This window comes from Cricetulus griseus, chromosome 7 (genome assembly GCF_003668045.3).
Source record: "Cricetulus griseus strain 17A/GY chromosome 7, alternate assembly CriGri-PICRH-1.0, whole genome shotgun sequence".
Taxonomy (NCBI): Eukaryota; Metazoa; Chordata; class Mammalia; order Rodentia; family Cricetidae; genus Cricetulus; species Cricetulus griseus.
The window spans coordinates 120,520,938-120,540,833 of record NC_048600.1 but is presented as its reverse complement, the minus strand read 5'-3'; the positions used below and the strand labels follow the sequence as shown (position 1 = coordinate 120,540,833).

Below are 19,896 nucleotides of genomic sequence, written 5' to 3'. Positions count from 1 at the left end.
GCCCAGTTTCATCACAAGATAAACTGAGTCTCAGAAACAAAGTGTAAGAAGAACCTCCCCTCAAACTGCCCCTGATCTCTCCATACTAGTCAAACACAGCAGCAGGCAGTGCCTTGAGTTGGCTTTGTCCAACTGGTGCTGAAGCAGCCAGCTTGGTTAGGTCCCACAGCCCCAGACTGCCTACTTCAGCCAGCCCATTCTGCCTCGTCTCACCACATCTTTTCTAGCCAGACATTCTTGTCAAGGTGAAGTCTCCAAACATGGCCAAGGTACAATTAAACATATGTATAAAACTATCACGATGAAAATATATATCACAATGAAACCCATTAATTTGTATATTAAAAAATTAATAAAAGTAACAGGATAATGTCTCTCTTGTCCCTTCTTATGATATTACTGAGGTTCTTTTTTTTTTTTCCCTCCTTCATAATGCTCTTCTAAGCCATCTATACTCACCTGCAGTTCACTGCACTGGGTATCACCCAAATAGCCCATCAGAGCTCTTTATAATTTCTGAAAGAGAGAAAAAAGCCTTTAAATATCACAGATTGCCAGATGTGGTGGCACACACCTGTAATCCCAGTACTGGAAAGACTAGGGCAGGAGAATCTTGGATTTGAGGTCAGCCTGGGCCATACACCAAAACACTCTCTCCAAAAAATACACAATGAACATAGACACGATCCATGTATCATTCCAGAAGTATCTGTATCTACTATGCACAGCATCTGGCGTTTTTGTCCACAGTAACACAATCAGATATAGGAGATCTCTCCATGGACCAAAGCCCTGACACAAGCTTCTAGGTATACTACCACGACTGACCTTCATAACCTGGGGCAAGTCGTCAGTTTCTCTTGGCCTACATTCCCTCATCTGGAAAATGAGAAAGTTATGGAGAAGAGTGCTTGCCTAGCATTCATAAGTCCTCAGTTCAATACCCAGAACTGGCATGATGACACATGTGTATAACCCCAGAACCTAAGAAATGGGCAGGACCATCAAAAGTTCAAAGTTGAAAGCCTGGCAGTGGAGGTATACACCCTCATCCCAGCACTCAGGAGGCAGAGGCAGGTGGATCTGAGTTCGAGGCCAGCCTGGTCTACAGAGTGAGTTCCAGGATAGGCTCCAAAGCTACACAGAAAAACACTATCTCAAAACACTCCCCACAAAAAAAAAAAAAAAAAAAAAAAAAAAAAATCAAAGCGGAGATGGAAAGACGGTTTGGCACTTGTTCTTTTAGAGGATCAGGATTCAATTCCCAGTACCTACATGTAAATCTCTAACTCCAATTCCAGGGAGCCCAGAGCCCTCTTCTGACTCCAAGTGTACCAGACATGCATGTAGTATACGTACATACAGACATTCAATATACATGAAATAAAATAAATCTAAAATTTTTATTTGAAAAAGTTTAAGGTTATCCTCAATTACATAGTTCAAAGCAACCCTGGGCTACACAAAACTGAAAGGAAAAAAAAATGAGAAAATAAAACTAAACGGAGATAAAGAACAAAGCTTTCCAGAAAGAACACCAGTCCACCATTCAACTGTTCTTTTACTATTGTTAGTCAATTTCTACCTTCCCAAAATGGAAGTAACTGTCTTGTAAAATGCTAGAGAATTGGGGATGGCAGGTTATAAAAAGTCCACAGTAAACATATGGGGAAGTTTATCATAGAACACAACAACAGTGGGACTAGATAGATGGCTCAGTAGTTAAGAGGACCCAGGTTCAGTTCCCAGCACCCACATGGCAGATCACAGCTGTCTCTAACTCCATTTCTACGGGATCTGACACACTCATACAGACATACATGCAGGCAAAACACTACAGCATGTGAAAGAAGAAAAGAAAAAATCCAACAATGGCAGTAGGGCATAGTACATACACCTTTACTCCCAGCACTAAGGAGGCAGAGGCAGGATCTCTGTGAGAGGCCTGTCTGGTGTACAGAGTAAGTTCCAGGACAGCCAGGGCAATATAGAGACCTTGTCTCAAAACACAAATAAATAAATAAATAAATAAATCTAAAAATAAAAGATGAACAAAATCAAAACTTACCCAGCCTGACCTCAAGACTCATTGTCTAAACATTTAACAGTTTGACAGTAGGTTGTCACTAACATTTAGTCACAGGACATCAGAATAGGCAGCCAGTGTCTAGTTCAACAGCCATGCCTTCTGGATTTCTCACTCTACTTCTACTATAGCCAGGATCAGAGGGGTCTTCCAAAACCTAAATGACACCCAGCTGTTTACCAAGGCCATGCAGAAGAGGAAGACAGAGGGGAACCAGGGGCTTGGGAGAGAGGGGTATTTGTTTTTAACCTTTTTCTTTTTAATGTATTGGGCGGGAGGTATGTGAATATGTTTGTGTATATACATTCATTTATAGATTTTTAAATGTATATGTGTGTTGAAATGGCACACGTGTTCAAGTACTACAGAAGCTAGAGAAGACCTGAAGTTACAGCTAGTTGTGAGCCACCCAGTGTGGGTGCTGGGCACAAAAATGTTCTATCTTACATACTGAGCCATCTCTCCAGCCCCATTCAGAAAGGGTTTCTCTGTAGCTTTGGAGCTTGTCCTGGAACTCGATCTGTAGACCAGGCTGGCCTCAAACACACAGAGATCTGCCTGCCTCTGCCTGGGATTAAAGTGCTGGGATTAAAGGCGTGTACCACCACTGCCCAGCCCCATTCTTAATTTTTCTTTGTTTATACTCAAGTATTGCTCAATTTAACTTACCATATGGATGCATGATTTTTGTGTAACTTTTCAAACTATATTATTTATAAATATACCTGACAGGCTGTGTTTGCAAGAATCTTTCCAACATAAGGTATAGTTTCCACAAAGGAGTGAAAAAGCAAATTCCGATGTGATAAGAAAACTGAAAATGCAGCACAGAAATAAAACTCACAATCATTCACACTTCAGAGTGGATCAGTCCAAAAATGTGATGAGGACAGGAGAGGTGGCTCAGTGGGCAAAGGCACAAGCCTGACACTCGAGTTCAATCTATAGATCAAGTGAAGATGGGAGGAGGGAGTCAACTCCACAAAATTGCCCTTTGACCTCCACACATGCATGCATGCACAGGCATACACAAACATTAAAAACTTTTAATTAGAAAAAAAACCTTTTAATTAGATATGTGTATGTGCGAATATACATTCTCATACATACATACATACATACATACATACATACATACACACATACATACATACGAGATAAGCCAGGTTTTTTTATTCAAAAACTAGACAAATTCCTAGTCCCCCAAACAATATGACAGACTTTGAAGGTCCTTGGTAGAGGGCCTCACTATCCCTGGGGAGGAGTTTGGGGATGGGCTGGGGGGGTTGGTGGGGGAACATGGGAGGATGGGAGGGCGAGGGAATGGGAGGGATAGATATGTAAATATGAGTAACAATTAAAGAATTTAAATTAAAAAAAAAAAAAAAAAGAGCTGACCCAGAATGGTTACAAGCATACAAAGTTGATAAGACTTTTGACTTAAATTGGAAACTTTCAGTTTCTCTCAGGAAACTCAAAGTGTACTTGACATGTATATTCTGTATCAGTGATAGTCTTAAAAAGAGGAATGCTAACTATCAGATTCAGGACGTAAGTGTTATGTCACATCAGCCACCCCGATGTGACAGGAGAAGTACTCTGTGCTGCTAGCTCATGCTACACAAGTAACCCTGACACACCAATGCCCCAAAGAGACAGGAAAGCTGATGTGGCACTCTCTCCATGTTACACTTCTCTTCTAGAAAACATTTCAAAATACTACTTAGCAAAACAATTACATTTGCAAGTATGTTTACCTAGGTTTATGAAAATAAACAACCCTAAGAACTGGATTGCTTGCACTTGGCCTGCATTTGGATCTTCTACAGTGAGTGACAGACAATTAGAGGCTGATTTACATTCAGTGTTACTGTCAAGTCTACTTCTCAAACAGAGAACACAGGAGCAGATTTAGTCAACTTCCCTGAGGGTCCCTCTATACTAGTCTCAGCTTTTCATGAAAAACGTTAAACTTTTTACATTTCTTTCGAGTCATTTTTATTTCATGTGTATGAGTGTTTTGCCTATATGTATGTCTGTATGCCACATACACACCTGGTGCCCAGAGGTCAGAGAGGGTGCTGTATCCCCTGGAACAGACAGTTGTAAGTGGTCATAGATGCTGGGAACTGAACCAAGAGCCTCTGCAAGAGCAAGTGCATTTAATGACTGAGCCATCTCTCCAGAGCACATGCTGCAGACTTAAGTTTCACAAGGCCCTTCAGAGGCAGGAATGACTTCTGTTTTTTAGCATTTTTTTTCTTAGCCATTGAAAACTGTACAGTCCATGTATCTATAGAAACTTTAAAGACAATGATGACTGGATCCATTTAAGCTGTATGAAGATAAAATTTCTTACTAACAATGACAAAAGGCAAATTTACCAGCTAAAAGAGGTGCCAGACTATATTAACTGACTACTCCAAAAATCCAACCTTATCTGAAAACAGTGCCCTAGCTTACCAGCCAAAAGACAGACTAAGCAGCCTTGTATTTACTCAGTTCAAAGACAGATTCTACTCTAGTGTAACCTTTGACACTATAGTATTTCCCATTTTAGAATACTTCCTGTAGCTGACAGTGGTGGTGGCGCACGCCTTTAACTCCAACACTTGAGAGACAGAGGCAGGTGGATCTCTGTGAGTTTGAGGCCAACCTGGTCTACAGAGCAAGTGCCAAGACAGCCAGGGCTATGCAGAGAAACCCTATCTGCAAAAACATAAACAACTTCATGTAACAAGTTTCTTGATGGCCAACCACTAGCTTCACTTTGAAGAGAGTAACAACACTTGTCTGCTTGAATGGAAACTGAAGAATGTCAGGCTAAGGAACAGTAGCTCCACAAGATTATCTACTCCTAAATACTTAATTTTTGGGCTACAAGTGAGGACATTTCTGGGAACAAGAGCAGATAGTTGGGGCTGGAGAGATGGCTCAGAGGTTAAGAGCACTGGCTATTCTTCCAGAGATCCTGAGTTCAATTCCCAGCAACCACATGGTGGCTCACAACCATCTGTAATGAGATATGGTGCCCTCTTCTGGCATGCAGGCATATATGGAGGCAGAATGTTGCATACATAATAAATAAATATAACTTTAAAAAAAAAAAAAAAGGAGCAGATAGTTGGCTCCTGGCCACAAAATTACCTATGGATTCCAAACAAGACAAGAGGAAGAGTTACAACTGGGAGGTCTAAGACAAGAATATGCCTCCATCCACATAATCAAAATAAATTTAAAAGTCTGTACTTGCAGCCGGGCATTGGTGGCGCACGCCTTTAATCCCAGCACTCAGGAGGCAGAGGCACGCGGATCTCTGTGAGTTCGAGGCTATCCTGGTCTCCAGAGTGAGTGCCAGGATAGGCTCCAAAGCTACACAGAGAAACCCTATCTTGAAAAACCAAAAAAAAAAAAAAGTCTGTACTTGCTCTGCCAAAAATTAAAATTAAAATAAGCTCAGCTGTGTTTCAACACAAATAGAAGTGTTATGTGCTAAAAGAATCTTGGTCTATGTCCACTTCCCTTTCCCAAGTCCATACTCCTTTTGTTGCATTTCAAAGGCAAACTATCAACTATATGCATCAATCTTGAGGGATTGGGGAACACAGCTTATTCTTTAAAAAAAATAAAAAATGTAATATGAAAAGTTTGTATTTCAAAATCTAGATAGCCAAATATGTTAAGGGGTTAAAATAATAAACAAATCTGCAATAAATCAATTGGCCATAGTTATTATTTTCCTACAACAGTAGCTCTCAACCTTCCTAATGGGGCAACCCTTAATACAGTTCCTCATGTTGTGGCAATCCCAACCATAAAATTATTTCATTGCCCCTGCCCAAAAAAGCTAAGCATCAGTGGCACACACTTTAATCTCAGGACTCAGGAGGCAGAGGCAGGCTGTTCTCTGGAAGGTCAAGGCCAGCCTAGTCTATAGAGTAAGTTCCGGGGCAGACTCCAAAGCCACAGAGAAACCCTGTCTCAAAAACAGTATTATTTCATTGCTACTTCATAGCACTAATTTTGCTACTGTTAGGAACTGTAATGTAAATATCTGACATGTAGGATATCTGTTATGCACCCCACAGGGATCTGCACCCCCACAGGGATCTGGACCCCCACAGGGATCTGCACCCCCACAGGGATCTGGACCCCCACAGGGATCTGGACCCCCACAGGGATCTGGACCCACAGGTTGAGAACTACTGTTCTAAAGCAACCAGAGGTATCTTAATTTGAGAAACTGGTTGAAAACTATAAACAGCAAGCTTATTTCTTCTCCCTGGTACACGGTACAAACTGTTCACTAACATATAAGTCCTTTAAATCCACGTCAGTAAGCCAGGCATGGTAGCATCCCAGCACTTGGGATCAAGGTCAGTAGTAAAGACCGGTCCAGAAAAAAAAAAGTCCATGGGATAAACAATAATTTGAACTTACACACCATATAGAACCAGAAATGATGACAGAGTAGTCACATCCCCAATAAGCAACACAGAATTTAACACTATCATTTCTGTTTCAAAGTTCTATCTGACATTTACTATTCAGTTTTTCAGAAAATAAAAGGGGCTGGGGATGTAGCTCAATCATTCTGCACTTGTCTACTACGTGTAAACACACAGGTCTCGTATATACCAGCACCACAAAACAAAAAAACTAAATTCAAAAATAATAACAGAAGTGATTTGCTTGCTGAAAATTATTATTTCCAATGGAAACAGTCTTTCTTCCCAAAAGTCCCACAAACTGTGGGTGTGTGAACTTTATCTACTCAAGTGCTTATACTCAGTGTGGACATCAAAACAGATAAAAACCAGACCATCCAATTAAAGTTACACAAGGAAATTTGAAGAGGCAAACTATAATTACTCCTGGAGAAGACACTGATCAAGGATAGCCACAAATAACATTTGGCTCTAGACAAGCTCTACTATGTGTGAATAAATTGGAGCCACTAAAAAGGACGGTACAACTTTGCTAACTCTATCCCTGCCTGTATCCCAATTGGCTGACTGATCTGCTTGGAAAGTAGCGGCTGTCTTACCCTTGAGTTGGTGACAATAAAGAGGGAAAACAGGGCATAGTTTTTAACTTCAGTCTCACCTTGCCCATCTCACCAGCACGGTAGTTCATTAGTGATCAATTACTTCATCCAATTCCTGGGGCAAACAGAAAAGCAGAATATCTATACAATACCAGTTGGAGGCATTATCAGTAGCAAACATTTTATCACCCTGAGGTAAAAGAACATGGAGATATCAAGTGGAAAAAGTTAACAAAAATTGTACAGTATGAAGCTTTGGAGGAGGAGGACTGTTTCTTTTACCTAAAATTGAAAATATTTTCTTTCAGTAACAGATTACAAATGTTCTTAAATCTTAAACATAATAAAGTCATCTTTTCAGCACTGATTAATCTTGCTTTCAAAAATAAAAGGGGGAGGAAAAGTAAAGGATGGGGGAAAGGCTATGCATATGAGTGAAGAGGGCAAAACCAAGAACAAACTAGGCCAGATAACGTCTCCCTTCTTCCCCTGCTCCGGGAATCCACTATCTCTGGAGCTACACTTTTGATTATATTAATGGCTTGCCTGAAAAGTGTAGTTTGCAAGGGAGAAAGAATGCCAATTTCTGAGTTCAACAAAAACTTACAAGGTTCCCAACCCAAAAGGAATCTGAAGACTCTGGCTTCCAGCCCTGTCTGAAAGGACCCTCTGCAAAGCCCAGGGGGCACAAGACTCAAATTGTTTGGGGAAGAGAAATCAAAGTTCCCAAGACTGGGCGTCCCAGCCCTTGGAAAGAGGGAGAGAGAGACACACACACAGAGGCAGAGAGAGAGAGAGAGAGAAGCCGGCCTTTGGAGGCCACTTTCTCCAGGAAGAAGAGATAGTGGTTTTGTTTTCGTAGATGTGCTCACGGGCCACGCACGTCCCAGGAGGGGGGCGGGGAGAGGGGGGACCACAGTGAATCATGGGCTCTGGGGCGCCCCCCTGACCCACTTTTCGTAGTGTCCCCTTCCCCGGGGTCGCCGCCCCACCCCAGGTGGAAGTGCTAACCCGGAGGGCTGCACCGCGCGCGGCTTGGGAGGCCGCCCGCTCCCCACCCTAAGCCGCGACCCCGGGGGCGCTGGGCGTGCGGGGACTCCGGGGCGGCCCGTGCCCGAGCACCCTCGCGCGGGCTCCCGGGTCGCCCCGAACCTCGGGCGTGTGCACGGACCCCCGGGTCGCCGCCTGGACGGCTGGCGCCTCAGCCCCCCAGCGGAAGGGAAAGGAGACTGAGGAGGGGAAGGAGCAGTAAACAGCTCCAGCGTCCGGGCCTCGCCTCAGAGAGAGCCCCGCTCCCCAGGCCCTGCCGCCGGCCGTCGGGACCCCCCGCTGTCCCCGGGGCCGCGCTGTCCGGGGCCCGGAGCGCCCGAGGGGAGTCCAGGCCTCTTCCCGGATGGCTCTGGAGGCTCCTGAAGCGACCCGGGCAGCGGAGAACGGGGAAGTCAGGACTTACCTGTCATTACTTTCTACGCCATCTTGGATCCACTTGTCAACGTCCCCACAAAGCATTATGGGTAAGAAAGAGCCTTTAAAGTGACTCCCCCCCTCGGCCCCCGACTCCCGCCTCCTGCCGCCGGCGCCGCCCCCTCCGGCCGCACCTCCCTCCGGAAAGTTGGCCCCAGAGGCCCGCCCGGCCCCCTTCAGCGCCTGCGGGACTTCGCGGGGAACATATCCCCCCCCTCCCCCGAGCGCGCGCCCCGGGATTTCCAACTGTGCCTTTGGGGTGCTCTCTTTTCTCCCTGCCCGGGTCTCCCCCTACCCCCGACTCGAGCTGCTGTCTGCCCCGCCGCGATCCTGCCCTGGCACGCAGACGCCCCACTTCTGCATTCAATCACCGCGGGGTGTCCTGGGCGCGGGTGGCGTGCGAGCCGCTGGCGGATGCATGGATGCATGCAGGGATGCAAAGACGCAAGCATGAGCACGGCTGCGAGCGGTCCCCCAGCTCCGGGTCCTTGCTAACGTTCGCGCTTCCCACCCCGGGGCATCCGCCACGGACGTCGCACCCGCGCGCGGGGACAGTGCCTCTATCCTGGGAAGCCACTCTGGGGCCGCCGGATTCCAGGAACTCCGCGAACGCCGCCTAGTCAACCCGCCGGCGAAGCGCGATTGGGGTTTGGGAAGGTTTAAGCTAAATGCAACTTTTACCCCCAGTCTACTCAGCCTCACGCCGTCTCCCCTCGCTGGGTAATGTGATCCGCGACCCTCTAGGTCGGAGGACCCCTCCCCTAGGAATGTGGCTTTGGGCCCCGTAGGATCTACCGGTTAGAGTCCAAACTGCGGACTGTGACTTCCCCCGGCAGGTAACTCCCAGGAGCCAAGTTGCAGACTCCGGGTGGGGCGTGGATGCGCGCCCGGGCCGGGAGGAAGGCCCCCGGGAAGGTGGGGGCAGTGCCTACGGCGTTCCAACTGTCCTGTTCCCACAGGGCTGCGACCCCAGGCGGCGGGACAAGGTAGAAGGCAGGCGCCACGCTGGCTCCGGGCAGAGAGGAGGGGGATGTCCAGAGTGGCTCGTAGGCGACCAGGGCGCAGGAAGTAGGAGGCGACCATGAGCCCGCTACAGACCTCTGCGAGCATCCCGCAGGCATCTGCTTTCTCGCTGCAAGACAAGCCGCACGCTCTCTACCCCTCCCTTTTGCTTCGGGCGTGCGGACACCTGGCCCAGGTGACTACCCCCACCCCCACCACACACACACACACACACACACACACACACACACACAACACACACACACACACACACGCCTTGCTCCCTGAAGTACCTGCCCCCCAAACACCCAACACACACCTGGCCCAGGTGACTACTCCCACCCCCAACACACACGCACACACACACGCCTTGCTCCCTGAAGTACCTGCTTCTTGCTGCCCTTGTCCTGTCAGAAATGGAGGTCTGTTGATTAACTCCCCACCCCCACTCTGTACGTTCTCTTTCCAAAGCCTCCAGTGTCAGCATTTCTGAGTTTGGGGACTTCTGCCTACCCCGAACAATATTTGGTGTACAAAAGAAAATCCTCCAAGACTCTCCGGGTTGATCTTGTGCTTAGCATTTGCGAGGTTTTACTCCCCAGCGGTTGGAGGGGTGGGGGTATTATTCCCCAGCACACTAAAGCTTGTTAACAAAATGCTGCTAAAAGCCTCTGCGAATTCGAAGAAATTGTGGGCACAGACCTTGGCACGTACACACCCTCTTTTCGGTGCAAGTGGAGGGTCTTGGGTCTGCCTTTTTTTAGCCATCTCCCGATCCCACCAGAAGTGTCTGGAGCCACCTGGGTGGTTGCTGACAACCTCTGGCCCTGGGGAGCCAAAAGCTCCACCAGTCTATTGTCCCAGCCTGAAGAGAAGGGTGAGGTGTAGACTCATTAAAGGATTGGCCCCGGGGTCACTCTTGAGGGAGGGAGCAGGTGAGTCATTCCCAGCGGACTAGGAAGAGGCGGTCAGGGGAGGAACCTCCCCTGAGTCACTACTTTTCAGAGCTTCTGTGAATCTCCAATGGTGTTGGGAACTGGAGCCTAGAGTTCTGGACACCTCTAGGGTGGTCAAAGGTGTCCCCCACCGACCCACCCCATTGCTCTCCCTGCAAATGAAGGCTCCTAAGTCCTGTTTCCAGGGTACCCCAGTTGCTGCTCCTCCAGTTCCTGCATTTCTTTTAGCCACTAGGATGCACTAATGTAATGATTGGCAGCTTTAAGTGGGCGATCTGAGCTTCCTTGTAAGTAAGTAATCAACCGAAGAGCCAGAGCTGTGCCTGCCAAACTGCCGCTTGGGTAGGTAGTCTTTCTTTGCTTTAGAAAGGCTTTGGCCCAAAGACAGACTCCATTTATGTCACTGCCTCTAATGAGTGTCCTGGCAGGTTCTTGTCCCAGGTGCCACCTGTTACCTGGGCTAAGAGAACCTCCTAACTCTCCGTGCTCCCAGCCTGCCTCTTATATTCTGCTGTCCATCTGACCAACATTTGCGAAATGCAAATCATGTGACTCCCCCTAAGTCTTCCACATCCTACTTGAGATGAGCCTTAAGTTCCCAGCCACTGCCTGTGAGCTCAGTGGTACTGCCCATCTCCCCTTCCCCCATCATGAGGCCAGAGTGACCTCCTCCCTCTTCCCTACGTTACCCCAAGCTTTCTTCCCCTGAGAAAACTATTGCCCCCATCTGTCGGTCATCATCTTCTCGTCATTCAGGGCTCTCTTCATGTCACTCCTCCAAGAGGACCTTTGGGATCCCCTTAAATGAAACAGGTCTCTCCATGCTACTACTGTTGTTAGAAATTGCCTCATCAATTTGTTTTATTATCATCTGACCCACTCACATTTGTTGTGGGCATGAACATAGATACTTAGCAAATCTGTGGAATTAATGACAAACATATCAGCACAGGGGTACCGATTGGTGTCTGAAGTGGACAGACCAACTCTTCAGACTCCTGTGAGCGCATTCAGCTAGGGCCCCAATGGGGCTGTGGGTCTCTGCTGCCAACCTGGTTCTCTTCTGTTTCTGAGCTGATTGACACTAGTAGCCCTGATTTCTCCTCACGTTCCTCTTCCTTCCCCATCTTCGCTCTCCTCCATCACCCTATGCAGCCACACCTAATTAGTTTGAGGAATGCCGAGTTTCAGTCGTTAGGCCTCTCTTGTTCAATTACATTGTCTAGTCATCCAAGAAGGGATTCCTGAATCTCTTGCACCACTGTCAGCCCCCGCCCCCAGTGTGAGATTCTATTCAGCAACTTCTGGGTATCTCTCATAGACACTTCAGACCCAACATTCTTACAACTCAATGTCTTCCTTTTCTTCCTCCTCCTCCCTTTCTTCTTCCTCTCCTTTTTCTTCTTCTACTTCCAGAACCTGCATGTCTCTGCTCTCCAAAGCCAGGGTTACAGGCACACACCCAATTCCCAGCTTTTTCTCTGTGCATGCTGGCAATGTGGACTAAGGGCCCCATGTTTGTACAGCAAATGCTCTTACCCGCTGAACCATCTTGTGGAAGTCAGTTCTGTCCTACCAGGTGAATCCTCAGGATCCATCTCAGGTCAACAGGCTGGGCAACAAGCACCTTTAACTGAGCCATCCTGTCAGTCCTCTTCTTGGTTTTGTTTGTTTGAGACAACCCATCACTGGAAGTCAGGCTAGCCTGGAACCCTTGGTCATCCCGCCTCACTCCTCTCAGCCGTACCATCACGTGAACCCAGCTCTTCCGTCTACATGGCTCACACCTGTGTTTCCAATACATTGGATTCTCCACTCCCTTCTGAATATGTCATTCCCATGTTCCTGTGACAACTGCAGGGAGTTGCTGCTGTCTCTCATCTTATTTAAAATTGCAGTATTCCTACACATAAGCCACAATTCTTTCCCTGCTTTTGTTTGCTTGGGTTTTTGTTGTGGTTTGAGGGAGTTGTTTTTCTGGGTTTTTTTTTTGTTTTGTTTTGCTTATTTGTTTGTTTTTCGAGAAAGGGTTTCTTTGTGTAGCCTTGGCTGTCCTGAAACTAGCTCTGTAGAACAACCTGGCTGGAATTAAAGGCATAAATGAAACATCTGTAATTGAAATATTTGATAACAGTGAGTGCAGGTCAGGAAAGGTCAGCTGCTAGTGGAGAGTGTTTTTGAGCTCTTCTGCTATCTGGAAATGAGGTTCAAGCATCAATGACAGCAACTTGAGGGTCAGCAAACTGCACACTGGACTATGTAAGGAGGTCAGAAGAACGGCAGAGGTGAGACACTGAATAAAAATATCCAGTCCAGCTGTATGGCGGTGGCACACGCCTTTAATCCCAACACTCAGGAGGCAGAGGCAGGTAGATCTCTGAGTCTGAAGTCAGCCTGGTGTACAGAGTGAGTTCCAGGACATCCAGAGCTGCACAGAGAAACCCTGTCTGGAAAAAGAAGAGACTGCTGGGTTTTCAAGATGGCTCAGTGCTTAAAGGTGCTTGCTGCCTGACCATACAAACCAGACAACTTGAATTTTTCCCTAGGATACATGTAAACATGGAGGGAGAGAGCCAACCTCGAAAACATGTCATCTAATCTCCACAAGGGTCATATTGTGCTCTACCCTGCCACACACACATCATAAACACATAAAATACAATTCAAAAATTATAAGACCTGTTGTGGTTATTGATGCATAATATTCTACTTATATATATGTACCATGTACACACACACACACACATACACACACATACATACACACATTCACACACACACACACACACATATACACACACATACATACACACATTCACACACACACACACATACACACACATACATACACACATTCACACACGCACACACATATACACACACACACACACACTTGTATATAATTTGAGTTTTTGGAAACCTTTTCTGTCAGCTTTGGAAAAGGGTTTACCATGTTGATTATGCAGAAACAAACTGCCATTTGGGTCTAGAAAAGTTATTTTTTCCCATTTGTACAAGAATAACACTGTATTAAATATGTAAAGTCTTATCTATGTGGGTTTGATTACAGAAACTAAGAAAATATTCTCTAAATAATGAGAAAAAATAAACTTTAAAATAACAGACTAGAGCCAGGCAATGGTAGTGTCCATCTAATTCCAGCACTTGGAAGGCAGAGGCAGACAGATCTGTGTTTGAGGCCGGCCTGGTCTACAAAGTGCATGGACTTCCTTTAATCCTCCTTCACTTGGATTTCTTAGTTCCAAGCCAGCCTGATCTATATTAGTTTCAGGACAGTCAGACTATTTAGAGAGACCCTCCTTCACTTGCTGTCATTTGGTGTGCAGCCATGATCCCTTATAAGGAAGAGGAGGGGCTCACTGGCACACCAAAGCCACACTGTAAGGCCATTACTCCGTCTATTGGCGAAACAAGATGCCACTACAAAAGTGAGCATCCCAGGACAGCCTGGGCTATTAAACAAGCAAACACTGTTTCAAAAAAAAAAAAGAAAGAAAGAAAGAAAGCAGACTATAAAATAGATGGGATTAAAACTAATTCTAAATAAGCCATACTAGTGAGTGAACTCCAGATGCAGTGAGAGACCTTATTTCAAGAAATAAGGTGGAGCCAGGCGTTGCTGGTGCACACCTTTAATCCCAGCACTTGGGAGGCAGAGGCAGGTGGATCTCTGTGAGTTTGAGGCCAGCCTGGTCTCCAGAGCGAGTGCCAGGATAGGCTCCAAAGCTACACAGAGAAACCCTGTCTCGAAAAACCAAAAATAAAAAATAAATAAAAAATAAATAAAAAAGAAAGAAAGAAAAGAAAAGAAAAAAGAAAAGAAATAAGGTGGAGAGTGATTAAGAAAGACACCAGATACTAACCTCTGGTCTCCACATGCATAAATGTGCACACTCAAGAGTGTGTGCACACACAGAGATAAAAGCAATCCAGCATGGTGGCTCACACCTTCAATCCCAGCACTCGGAACACAGAGGCAGGTGGATTTCTTAGTTCCAAGCCAGCCTGATCTGTATTAGTTTCAGGACAGTCAGACTATTAGAGAGACCCTATCTTTTTTTTTTTTTTTTTTTTTTTTTTTTTTTTTTTTTTTTTTTTTGGTTTTTTCAAGACAGGGTTTCTCTGTGTAGCTTTGGAGCCTATCCTGGCACTCGCTCTGGAGACCAGGCTGGCCTCGAACTCACAGAGATCCGCCTGCCTCTGCCTCCTGAGTGCTGGGATTAAAGGCGTGTACCACCAACGCCCGGCCAGAGAGACCCTATCTTTAAAGAGAGAGACAGAGACAGAGGAACAGAGAGAGATCAGTAGAAATAAAGAATACAACAACAGGATGGACAAAGTGGCTCAGTTGTAACTCACTTGCTGAGGATTCGAGAGGTTCCATAACCAATACCAAATAACCTTTAACCCCAGTACCTGGGAGATGGAGGCAGGAGAATTAGGAGTTCAAGGCTAGCCTGGCATACATGAGACCCTGCAAGAAATGCACTCCCAACCCCCACCCCCACAATGGCTGGAGATGGCTCAGTGATTAAAAGCACTGACTGCTCTTCCAGAGGACCTGAGTTCAATTCCCAGCAACCACATGGCAGCTCACAACTGTCTGCAAGACAATGCACATAAAATAAGGATGATTTTTTTTAAAGTCAAATCACAGTGATAATATACTCAATTAACCAAGACGTATAACAATTCAAAGTTTTCATGTATTTACACAATAGCCTCAAAGCACAGTAACAGAAGGAAGATAGAATTGCAAGAATGAAAATCTGCAATTAGAGTAGATGTTATCTCTATCCCTAATTATTAGAACAAGATTAATAAAGTATGAGCAGACGGATAAGCACACTTTAACTAACTGGACATATCTAGGACAGGGTACCCCTAGTTGCAGCTCACACATTCTCAATTGCACTTGGAATGTTTTTGATGCAAGAGATAGACCAAGTCCCAACAAATGTCAAATAGAGTACATTCTCAGAAAATGATGCAACTCAGCCAGAAAATAAGAATTGTCTTAGCTGGGTGGTGGTGGCCTATGCTTTTAATCCCAGCATTTGGGAAGCAGAGGCAGGCAGATCTCTTTAACAATACACTATGTTGCAGGACAACTTAAAGAATTCAAGCTGGAAATGAACTGGATGCTTCTTCCCTGCCAATTAGCTTTCATGGTGCCAGAAAGTCCACTGTAGGCCAGTAAAGGAGAAAAGTCACTAATGGTCTTACCCAGCAGTGGACCCTGAGAACTATAATACCAACCTGACAGTCAAGATGTGTCCACTGATGAAAGAGTGGTTTGACTGTTGTGGCAGTAACCAACCACTGTCTGCTTGAATGTGCAGCCTGAGCCACTGATGGCAATTCTTGTCTGGTGCCTTAAACCTGATCAAAAGCCCAGGGCTGGGCAGGTCAGTGTTGGCTTACACCTTTAATTCCAACACTCAGGAGGCAGAGACAGGAGGGAGGGTCTCTGAGTTTGAGGCCATCCTGGTCTACAGAGCAAGTAAACTTAAAAAAAAAAAAAAAAAAAAAAAAAAACTGTAAAAAAGCCCAGATTTAGAACATAATGAAATCCTACATATCAATGAGGAGGGAAGAAAAATAGGTAAAAGACTTTGACAGGCAATTTATCAGAAAGAATAGCCAAGTATAACGGGTAGGTGGTGGTGCATGCCTTTAATCCCAGCACTAGCCCACACTCAGGAGGCCAGCCTGATCTACCGAGCTGGTTCTAGGGCAGTCTCCAAAGCTACAAGAGAAAACAAACAAAAAAGATAGCCGGGACTGGAGAGCTGGCTCAGAGGTTAAGAGCTCTTCCAAGGGTCCCGAGTTCAATTCCCAGCAACCACATGGTGGCTCACAACCATCCGTTATGAGATCTGGTGCCCTCTTCTGGTGTGCAGATGTTGTATACATAATAAATAAATAAAATCTTAAAAAAAAAAAAAAAAAAGAATAGCCAAATGACCAATAACTGTTTGAAAGTACTCAACCTCTCTTGTCAGAGACATAACTAAAGCCATGATGAGCCATCACTGCACCCCATACAAAGTCTAGAGTGTAAAAGACTGACTCTAACCTCCATGGTACTGGAGATGTTTGGGTCAGAGCCCTAACAGCCAGCCTTGACCCCCATCCTCCTCAATGATGAACAGCAGAGAGAGGAGGTGTGGGAAGAACACATAAAGACAAGACGCCTACTGATCCCCGCCCCATCCATCTTCAAAATCTTGACATAAGTTTAGGTTTCAATAGAGGACACGAGGTATTTAAGGCCAAACATTCCTGGTCAAGTGTAGACCCACCCACCATCGTTCTCTCCTACAGGGGGTCAGATGATGTCAGAACTGCATGAAATCTTTGTGGGAGACAAGCATCTCCCTGGCTGGCAGTGGCAGCCTTCTTCACCCAGCATTCGAGCCCAAGTCCTTGAGGGCCATTGTGTAAATAATCTGATAGCCAACGGGAGTGAACATGTCCCTCCAGAATATCTTGTTCTTCACAAGACAGTCAGATTGGTACTGAAGATGTAAAACAAGGAATTTCTCAGGAGCTGAAAAAGATGAAGGTGCTTTAGCACCTTTCTAAAAGAGAACACAAATCTAGAGGTACTCAAACTGAAACCTGTGCATCACACTACATGTTCAAGCCTGGGGCGGCTCCTCCATGGTAGACCCCTCACCCAGCACAGGGTGCAATGCCCAGCACCATCAGAAAAAAAGAGGAAAACAGCCAGGTGGTCTTTTTTGAGACACGGATTAATCCCAGCACTAGGGAAGCAGAGGCAGGCAGTCTCTGAGTTCAAGACCAGCCTGGTCTACAGAGTTCCAGGCCAAGCTCCAAAGCAATACAGAGAAACCCTGTCTCAAAATATATATATATATATATATATATTATATATATATATATATATATATATATGCTACAGAGTGAGTTCCAGGATAGCCATAGCTGTTACACAGAGAAACCCTGTCTTGAAAAACCAAAAGAAGAAGAGGAATAGGAATAGGAATAGGAGGAAGAGGAAGAAGAAGAAGAAGAAGAAGAAGAAGAAGAAGAAGAAGAAGAAGAAGAAGAAGAAGAGAGATGAGAGATTGGTTTACATTCAGTAAATACAGAGTTTCCCAAACTGTTGAGGCAAATACTCCTGTTGCACCCGAGTCCAGTTGTCTTATACAAAGTTCAGAATGCAAACAAAACCAAAATACAACATCAACTGGCACATGTTTAGCAAGAAGACAATGCCCCCCAAAAATTGAGGTCCATGGCTGCCTTCAGAGGTAAGTCAAGGGAATGGGTAGGGATTCTTGAAAGCTTGCAAATGTTTGTGTCTAACACTCAGCTCTTGCTTTTTGGGTTTTTGTTTTGTTTTGTTGTTCTGGTTTGGGGTTGGGGGACTTTTTTGAGACAAGGTCTTTCTAGGTAGTCCAGCTGGTCTCAAATTTGAGATCCTCCTCTCTTAGCCTCCCAAGGTCTGAGATTATTGGCATGTGTTACCTCCACATCGGGTGATGGTGTAGTTTTGTAGCATGGCTATTTGCTTTGTGATTAAAACAGCAAGCTGTATTTCACACACTTGTCATTAAAGGGATCTGATTTCACAATGAGAAAAGGTTAAAAGTGGAGCATGGTATCACACATGCCTTTAATACCAGCACTGGGGTGGGGTGGGGGTAAGAGGCAGGTGGATCTGAAGTTCCAGGGCAGTCTGGTCTACAAAGCAAGTTCTAGGACATGCAGGGGTAGGTAGAGAAACCCTGTTTTTTTTGGGGGGGAGGGAATGAAAGGAAACAGAAAAGATGGTGTTAAAATGCTAGACGCAGTGTGGACAGAGTCACATGGTTTCTGAATCTGTGCACACACAGACTCATTATCAAGGCCATGCGTCAGCACAGGTTACCTTCTTTCATGCTGGAAGGTACAGCAGCAGGGCTCCTAACTGATCCACTGCGCCCCTAGCAGATTATTGTTGGGGAAAATGATCTGAGGGAAGAGACACCATAAAAGACTCTGTGAGCAAGGCTGGGTCTCCCCTGCCCCTCTCCAGGGGGGCATCTCAGTCTAGCCAGAGAAAAAGCCGCAGTAACTTTGCAGTGTGAGTACCATCTATCTGCCACCTCCAGAGCAGGCAGGAGGGCCAGTCATCTTACAAAGCTGATGTGGTGACTGGGGCAGGGAGGAGGCAGGCTTGTTGAATGGGTACAGGATCTTCCTTTGTTTGAGTTAGATAAGGATGCTGGGGGCACAGTAATGATTGTGGGCATGCCCTAAATACTGCTGAGCTGTGAACTTAACAAAAGTTAAGTGTTCCTGTTTGGGTAGAGTCTTAGTTGTGACGCTGGCTGGTCTGGAACTCAGTATGTAGACCAGGCTGGCCTTCAACTCACTAGCTACTCTTCCTCTGCTTCCCTAGTGCTGGGGTCAGTGACATATGCCACAACACCCAGCCTAAAAATAGCAAAGTTTTTGGTAAATCATTTGCCTAATGTGCACAAAGCTCTGAGTTCAACCCCCAGCATTGCAAGAAATTATTTAATTAGTCAAATGAAATTCCCAATTTCCTTAACTTTGTGGTCTTTAGGAACAGTGTAGGCTCAAACCAAAAAAAAAAAAAAAAAAAAATTCTTCTTAATTTAAAAATAAAGCAAAAATTTAAATTCAGAAGATATGTTTAAGAAACAAAAAGATTATGGGAGGGAGAAGGGAACTGGGATTGTCATATAAATCAATCTTGTTTTTAATTCAAATAAAAAATGATTAAAAAAAAGAAACAAAAAATTTTCTCCTTGCCCATGAAGGCAGAAACCTTGCTAGAGAGAAGCAAGAATTTACAGAATTTCTGAGGTGCCTAAACCTATCCACACATGGTTCCTATTTCTTGCTTTCAAGTTCTTGTTTGTGTCTCTCGCCAAAGACCTCCTCTAACTTGGGTGTGCTTGATTTGCATGAGTCTGTGTGTGAGAGAGAGAGAGCATGTGTGTATGTGTTCCTTGTATACTTGTTCAGTGAGTATTTACATGCCTGTGTCCAGCATGCTCGTTGTATATCGCTATGTGTGTGCACAGTGTGTGGCTGTGTTCCATTATGTGTGTGCACTGTGGGTACAGTGTATATTTGCACACAGCTGCCACTGACCCTCTGTAGGCTTTAGCACACACAGCCCCCCACTGCTGAGTCTGCATCTCTGCAGTCTGCCCTCTAACTGTCCCTGACAGGAAGCCAGGCTTCCTGGGGTCTTGAATCAGCAGGGCAGGAAGGAAATAGTGGCCACAGAGCTGTCAGATAGGACGCAGCTGACTCCAGAACAAGTCTGGAGCAGG

General features: G+C 45.5%; 1 protein-coding gene across 6 annotated transcripts in view; it reads right to left on the bottom strand.

Annotated features, from left to right (window-relative positions):
• Window positions 1-8,671, bottom strand: part of Helz (helicase with zinc finger) — a 128,380-nt gene extending 119,709 nt beyond the window's left edge. For 3 of the 6 annotated variants that reach the window (XM_027425844.2, XM_027425849.2, XM_027425847.2), the window contains exons 1-3: window positions 8,587-8,671; window positions 7,193-7,248; window positions 460-516 (exon numbers count right to left, since the gene is read on the bottom strand). The gene's annotated coding sequence lies outside the window, so the exon portion shown is untranslated. Of the gene's footprint in view, window positions 1-459; window positions 517-4,141; window positions 4,179-7,192; window positions 7,249-8,586 lie in introns of those variants that run through there. The other 3 variants (XM_027425846.2, XM_027425845.2, XM_035448341.1) reach the window with 3 other exon arrangements.
• Window positions 8,672-19,896: the final 11,225 nt, after the last annotated feature.